The sequence below is a fragment of the Arvicola amphibius genome, chromosome 1 (assembly GCF_903992535.2).
Source record: "Arvicola amphibius chromosome 1, mArvAmp1.2, whole genome shotgun sequence".
NCBI lineage: Eukaryota > Metazoa > Chordata > Mammalia > Rodentia > Cricetidae > Arvicola > Arvicola amphibius.
Window position 1 is genome coordinate 69,658,883 of NC_052047.1, and position 8,019 is coordinate 69,666,901.

At 45.2% G+C, this 8,019-nt stretch overlaps 1 pseudogene; it reads right to left on the minus strand.

Annotated features, from left to right (window-relative positions):
• Positions 1–7,301: 7,301 nt before the first annotated feature.
• Positions 7,302–7,458, minus strand: LOC119805993 (annotated as a pseudogene).
• Between the last annotated feature and the right edge of the window lie 561 nt (positions 7,459–8,019).

An 8,019-nucleotide genomic window follows, 5' to 3' on the forward strand; every position in this document is an offset into this window, starting at 1 on the left:
CCTGGATCTGTAGACCAGGCTGACCTTGAATTCAGAGATCCTCCCACTTCTGCGTCCTGAGTGCCGGGATTAAAGGTGTGTGCCACCACTGCCTGATTTAGGCCCAGCATTTTTACGTGGATTCTGGGGGTTGAATTTAGGTTGTAATTCTTGCAAGAAAACTCTTTAACAACTGGGTTATCTTTTTTATTTATGATAGTGTTCCACAGAGCCTGAGGCCAGCCAAGGATTGGAACGCAGCATGGACAAGCTCTGAAGCTCCCGTTGAGCATGTTCGAGGCCCTGGGTACCATGCCAGCACCAAAATCAGAGGCACAGCTGGAGAGACAGCTCAGCGGTTAAGAACACTTGCTACTCTTGCAGAGGACCTGGGTTCGATTCCCAGCACCCACTGTAGCTCCAGTTCCGTGGCATCTGAAGAACTCTTCCGGTTCCCATGAGCACTGTACGTATGTGGTGGGCAGACAGACAGACATGAGGCGAAGCCCACATTCTCATAAAATAGCAATTAAAACAACAACAAACCTTCCCCAAACTCAGTGTTTTAGAACAGTCTCACAGGTCTCTGACTTCAGAATCTGAGAAGGGCACTGCCTGCTGGCTCTGCTGTGTGGAGCTGGAACACGGGATCTGGCCGCTCACCTCTTCACTCCTTATTCTTTTGAGTTCAAGGTCCCTCTTTAGGCTTCCTAAGCTTTACACAAGTGGGCTACTCACAAGGTGACCTTCCTAATTCAATACTTGCAAGAGCAGGTCTTTATTTATCAGACAGGGTTTCTCTGTGTAACAGTCCTGGATGTCCTAAACTCACTTTGTAGACCAGGCTGGCCTCAAACTCATAGAGATCCACCTTTCTCTGCCTCCCGAGTGCTGGGATTAAAGGTGTCTGCCATCATGCCTGACTGAGCAGGTCATTACTCAACTTAAATTTTCAAAGGTACTTAGTATGGAAAAGTGTTTAATCGGGTTCAGTGAGATTGTAGTCCTACCTGTTGATAGGAGATGCTATCATTTATAGTTTTGTGTCTGAAACAAGTCTCATGTGGCCCAGGGTGGCTTTGAGCTTGCTCTGTAGCTGAGGATGAACTTGAAGTCCCCATCTGCCTGTCTCCATCCTCTGAATGCTGACACTTTATGGTTTGGACTTCTACGTGTTGAAGGCATGGTCTTCAGTGCTCTGGTGTTCAGAGGTGCGGCCTCTGCAACGTGACTGGATCACGAGGGCTCTAACTTCATGGATTCATAACACACACATGGCCTGCATGCATAACACAACATTAACCGAAGAAGCGACTAATTGGCCTCTATTTATATTAGCATTCCATGTGAAGTGACAGTTGATTTATAGTTGATGACATATTCGCCTCCTAAAGTCTCCTAAGCACAATCAGGAGGAGTTAAGAGCTGGGCCGCTCTCTGAAGTTAAAACAGTGTCTTTTGGAAACAACTGAAAACCTTTCCTGTAGTGATGGGAGCGGCGGGCTGCATTCTCACCCGGCTCCCAGCCGCCTGGCTAGCTTATGCCCCGAAATAACAACACACAAACTGTATTCATTTAAACACTGCCTGGCCCATTAGTTCCAGCCTCTTATTGCCTAATTCTCACATCTTAATTAACCCATTTCTAATAATCTGGGTAGCATCACGAAGTGGTGTCTTACCAGGAAAGATATTCAGCATGTCTGACCTGGTGGCTGGCTTCATGGCGACTGTCTCACTGAGGAGAGGCATGACATCTGACTAACTTCCGTTTTTCCCAGCATTCTCTTCTGTCTACTCCACCTATCTAAATCCTGCCCTATCAAAAAGCCAATGCAGTTTCTTTATTAACCAATGAGAATCCTCCATCACTTTCCAGTCGCTAGTGTCAATGATTAGTGAAGGTTCTCCGGAGGTACAGAGCCATAGAGTGAATACTTATATATTAAATAATTTATTAAGTCCACTTACGTTAAAAATACCAACAATAGCCAACTTGCTCTGGAGAGGCTGAGAACCTGGTAATTGCCCAGTTCACGTGACTGGGACCTCAGCAGGCCCAACCTGGCCCCCAAACCTGGAGGGTTCCCAGAGAGCCTGGGAACCCTGGTTCTGATGTCAGCGGGGGAAGCAGCCACAACAGGGTAAATCAACTCAGCGGCAAGAGGGAAGACCGTGACCTTCCTGCCGCTATGACCTCCTTGCTTCCAGAAGGTGCTGCCCGCACTTGGGCGGTCTTCCCACATCCATTAAAGGCAACCAGGACAATTAATTTACATCTCCCTACTCAGCTGCTTCTGATCTGTGGCAAGCTGGCTTTAAAGCTGACGAGTATGGCTTCTCTGAGATTTATGGAACAGCCAGAAAACCAGACACAGCCTCAGTCAAGCCTAGAAAGACGGTAGAGAGAATCTTGAAAAGGCTTTCCAGCTTTCAGTGACTGAGAAACTTGGTCAATAACTGAATTTATCAGATTGTCCTTGGAGCCAGAGAAAGGCAGATCTCTGAAAGTTCAAAGCCACCTTGATCTCCATAATGAGTTCTAGGGCAGCCAGGGCTACACACTGAGAACTAAACCGAATGAATGAATGAATGAATGAATAAATAAATATATGTCTTGGCGCTGGGTGAAAAGTGGTTTCGGAAACAAGTTCAGCTGTCTGAAGATGATGAGAAGTTTGCTCTCCAGTGCTCGCCTCTTGGGAAAACTGAAGTCACGCCAATACCAGGAAGCCTGGGACAGCCGGGGAGCAAAATGGACTGTTGGGGGGGGGTGTTTCCTGTCTCTCTGTTTCAGTCCTCAAATTGTTTACAGATAGAGCAAGTTAGGTATTTTTTGGGTACTTAAAAACTGTTAAAAGTTAGAAAAGCCCCAAACTGCCAATTGACAAACGAATGGATGAATGAATACAGAACAAACATTGTAGAGCACATCCCAGAAGTCCAGAGGTTGAGGAGAGAGGACAGAGAGTTCAAGGCCAGCCAGAGCCATGTAGTCAGACTGTCTAACTAAAACAGGAACAAAGAAAAAGAAAAAGAAAGAAAGAGAGAAAAGAAAAAGAGGAAAAGGAAAAAAGAAAGAAACAAAGAAATCATTCCATCAACACACACACACAAAAGTACTGGTAGTTCTAGTACCTGCGGAGTAGAGGCTTGAGAATCAGTTCAAGGTCATCCTCAGCTATGTCTGGAGTTTGAGACCAATTTGAACCACATGACATCCTGCTTTAAAAAAAAACTTTGCATGGTACATACATTTTACATTATTTGTATTCTACCATGATTTAAATTTTTTTTGATTTTCGAGACAGGGTTTCTCTGTAGTTTTTGGTGCCTGTCCTGGAACTAGCTCTGTAGACCAGGCTGGCCTCAAACTCACAGAGATCCACCTGCCTCTGCCTCCTGAGTGCTAGGATTAAAGGCGTGCGTCACCGCCACCTGGCTTTAAATATTTTTTGAGGAAAAAGTTTGGTTTCTTTTTTTCTGGAAACTTTAAAAAGTAAGGTGCTGCCAGTTTCAGGAAATCACAGATTTCTGAACTTCATAAAGAAAAATGGTTTTCGTTTATTTATTAGTCTTTGGAGACTGGATCTCACTGTGTATCTCTGGCTGACCTTGAACTTGCAGAGATTCCCCCTGCCTCTGCCTCCAGAATGCTGGAGTTAAAGGCACTTACTACAACACCCAAAAAAATGGTTCTTAAAAAAACTTGCCTAGTGTGTGTGTGTGTGTGTGTGTGTGTGAGTGCGTGTGTGTGTATGTATGTGTGTGAGTGTATGTGTGCATGTATGTATGCATATATGTGTGTTAATGTGTGCCTGTGTATGTGAGAGTGTGTATGCGAGTGTGTTTGTGAGAGTGTGTGTATGCATGTGTGTGTGTATGTGAATGTGTGCACCCGTGCTAGCCTATGAACTTCTGGATGAAATTCCTTCCTCCACCTTCCATCTCATGTTTCAGGCATGCTGCTACATGTAGCTTTTCTTGATGTGGATTCCAGAGACCAAACTCGGCATCAGTCTTGGTGGCAAGCATCCTTACCTACCAAGACATCTCACTGGCCATGAAAGAATAACTTATAAAGCTGCCTCAAACATGACAGCGAGTGCCGAAGTGCCTGCTGGTTGTTTGGAGGCCTGGGGGCTAAGGACAAGCGAAAGGACCACTTTGGTTGGGTGTGTGGATTTGAGGTACTGCAGGATACGCATCCATTTCTAGACACATCCGATAACACTAGACACCTAACGCGACTCTTGTCTCGGAGGGAGTACCTTGCATCTCTACTTCTGCCTCTCTGCTCCTGGCCTGGAAGACTCCAGAGAGTCCCAGATTTCATGGTAGATCACCTTTCCATCCACGTCTACCAGTCTTGCAAGGTAAATCCTGAAGACCTTCCATGCTAGGCATTCCTGGTAGGGAGGCAGGTTTCATTGGTAGCTCTGAGACTATTTTCAGGGTGGTGGTTCTGTCCCCAAACTTGAAGGCAGGTTTGTTCTCTTCGCCCCCTTGCTTATATCAACCACATCATTTCTCTCAGACCGACCGTCCGCTTGAGCTCACTAAAAGTCACCCATGCCCATGCGGTTTAAGACTGCTGCGCTCCGGGCACCCCACTACAGTGTCACCCTCTTCTAAAGCGCCACGGTGGGTCTCACCCAGTTCTGATGTCGCTGAAGGCAGTGGAATGATCTTGTTGCTTCTCCCAGTCTCTGTACACTGCAGTCAATTCAGTTGGACGGCTCAGGACCACTCCATTGGCAAGACCTCTGGCTCAGGCCATTTGCCAGCTGTGTTCAAACGGTAACAGCAATTGATAGGAAACTCGATCTACATTATAGCAAGGGATCCTCTTAAGCCCAAAGCCATGGGCATATTTGTAAAATTAATCTCAAAAATTTCATCATAGGGATGGAGAAGTGGCTCAGCAGTTAAGAGCACTTGCAGAGACCCAGACTCAATTCCCCGGCACCCAAATGTGGCTCACGACTTCCGCTCCAGTTCTGGGGACCACACGCCCTCTCCTGGCCTCCTTGGGCACTGCGTGCATGTGGTGTCCATACATGCAGACAAAACACAAAATAATTTTAAAAATTCTACCAAGTAGGCCAGTGAGGTGGCTCCCTAGGTAAGAGTGCTTACAGCACAAGCCTGGTGGCTTGAGTTTGATCCCCAGAACTCACATAGAAAAGTCAGGTGTAATATGCACATCTGTAATCCCAGCAGGATGGGACACAGAACTGGAAGGATCAGCGGCAAACTCATGGGACCAGACAACCAGAAAGTCACCACCTAAACAAGGCTAAAGAAGAGAACTGACTCCTTAGAGCTGTCCTCTGAGCTGGGCAGTGCCCTTAGTGGTGGTGCATGCCTTTAACCCCAGCACTCAGGAGGCAGATCTCAGAACAAGTTCTAGGACAGCCGTGGCTATACAGAGAAACACTGTCTCAGAAAACAAAAACAAAAACAAAAGAAAGGAAGGAAGGAAAGAAGGAAGGAAGGAGGGAAGGAAGGAAAAGGAAAGTTGTTCTCTGACTTCCACACACATGCTAGAGCACACGTACACCTACATTCATATGTACACACAGACACTACCACACAAACACAGAAAAACAAGCAAATAAAAAGTTTTAGAAAGATTCATGGACTGGAGAGGCGGCTCTGTGGTTGAAAGCACATACTGTATTTATAGAGGACCTGAGTTCCATTCCCAGTACCCATGTTGGGTGGCTCACATCCACCCACAACTCCAACCTCAAGAGATTCAATACCTCTGGTCTTCATAGGCATTCATTCTTACGTCCACACACCTACACATAGGCACATATGCATACACATAATTAAAAATTAAACATTTTCACAAATGGCCCACGTTATTGGATGGGTGCAAGTCAACCATTTTGGGAAGCACTGTATATGCAGTGAGAACAAGTGGCCATTAGGTGGCTCTGCAACTCTTTGCGGTACCTCTGCCAACCGCCTTGTAGCAATGATTTCTGGGGAGCCAAACCACAAACGAAAAATGAAAAAATTCAGAGCAATGTAGGATACTTAAGAAGCTGAAGATGCTCAATTGCGAAAGCAATTCAGAGATCATATCTGTCTCTCTGAGTAGTCATAGATGCTTGTTCCTGAGCAAATATTCTTGCTTGGCAAATTGATCTTAGACACACATCCTCTCTGCAGCTCTTTTTCTGTTTGTTTCCAAACATTATGGACTATGAACTCTCAAAATCTGAGGTCAGCGAGGTTTAAGTTCTACATTTACACGAGTATTTTCTCCCAAGTGAACCAGAAGGAAGAAATGGGCATTGCGTAGATACAGTACGAAGAGCAGCCACAGACGTCTGGGTTTGAGCAGACCTCAGCTGCGGGGTGTAGGGGAGAGAGGCACTCAAGTCTGAAGGCTGGATGGGGAACTTCAGGGACAGCGGATTTTGAGCAAGAGTCACAGTGGAGGTCAGGGACAGGCAAGCACTGGGGCCCAAGGATTAAGAGCATTTTGTAAGTTACTACTGCCAGGTACTTAGAATTCGTCATCTCAAACCCCAAAGAGCGGTAGGAAAAGATGCTGGCCCCAGGTTCTTGCCTCTACTAGGAGGTCCAGAAATTAGAGACTTGGGGTGGGGGTGGTGGGAAGAGATGATCCAGTGCTCATTTCTCCTGCCTCCTCCCTCTGGGTACACTGAGCCCTAAAATTAAACCAAATTTTCCTCAACAGGAGCTAGGCATGCAGACTAGATCAGTAGGCATGCAATTTGATTATTTTAATTCTAGGCTTCCATTTTCAAACTGCATTTTGTTTTTATTTAAGAAACACATACCTATAATTTGTTTTATTCGTCAGGACAGGTTTTTCAAGCTTACAGCAAAACCCAGCTTGTTGTTCTAGAGTGGAAAGCCCAGGGTTCAATCTGCAGCACCGAGCAACACAGCAAACCCAGCTTGCCTACTCCCTTCCCTCAGGCTTTACATTTAAAAGAAAATGTGTATGAGTGTTTGTCTGCATGTATATGTGTGCATCACATGTGTGCCTGGTGCCATGGAGGCCGGAATATAGGCACTGAGTCCCCTGAATCTGAAGTTAACAAGCAGTTGTGATTTGTTATGTAGGTGCTGGGAACCGAACCTGGGTCCTCCACAAGAGCAATCTGGTTCTGGTCTCTCAGCCACTGAGCCATCTCTCGAGCTCCATCCCTCCCCTTAGTCTTATTCCATAGAAACAATTTTCTTGCTCTTATTTTATGCAATTAAATAAGTTTATATGCTGTAAAATAATACATTGCTACCCATTCACTAAAGAAGTTTAATTAATTAGTTTATTTATTCAGTATCTCATTCCATAATCGAAACTAAGCTAAAATTTGTGGCAATCCTCCTACCTCAACCTCCTGAGTGTTAATATCACAAGAGCCAGCCATCATATTCAGCTTATATTGCTTTATCTTACACTTGATCTTAGCCAAAAGGCCGAGAAGCGATATATTGCTTTATCTTAATGTGTCAAGTTTGGACTTGATTGGCTTCTAGACGATCAGTGTTAAACCATTCCCAATGTATTTTGTGCCCAACTATTTATTGCATTTATTTATTAATCTGTGTGTATGTGATCACTTGTGGTGCTTAAGGCTTTTGAGATTGGTTCTCTCCTTCTGTCATGTGTATCTTGGGGACTGAGCTCAGGCTGTCAGGCTTGGCGGCCAGCACCTGGCTCATATGCTACCACTTTCAGGAAGTCAGTTCTGCATGTGCCTTATTGTGACTCTCTATTCATAGCTGTGACGTGCAGCCTGTGATTGAAATTTCATTCTATAACTTTCTGTTTTGATGTGATTAATAACTGCTTTTCTTTCTTTTCTTTCTTTTCTTTTCTTTTCTTTTCTTTTCTTTCCTCTTCCTTTCTTTCTTTTTTTGAGATAAGGTTTCACCAGGTAGCCTGTCTTGGAACTTACTAAGTAGACCAGGCTGGCCTCAAACTCATAGAGACACCCCTGCCTTTGCCTCTAAGTGCTGGGATTAAAGGCGTGGGCCACCACCACACTG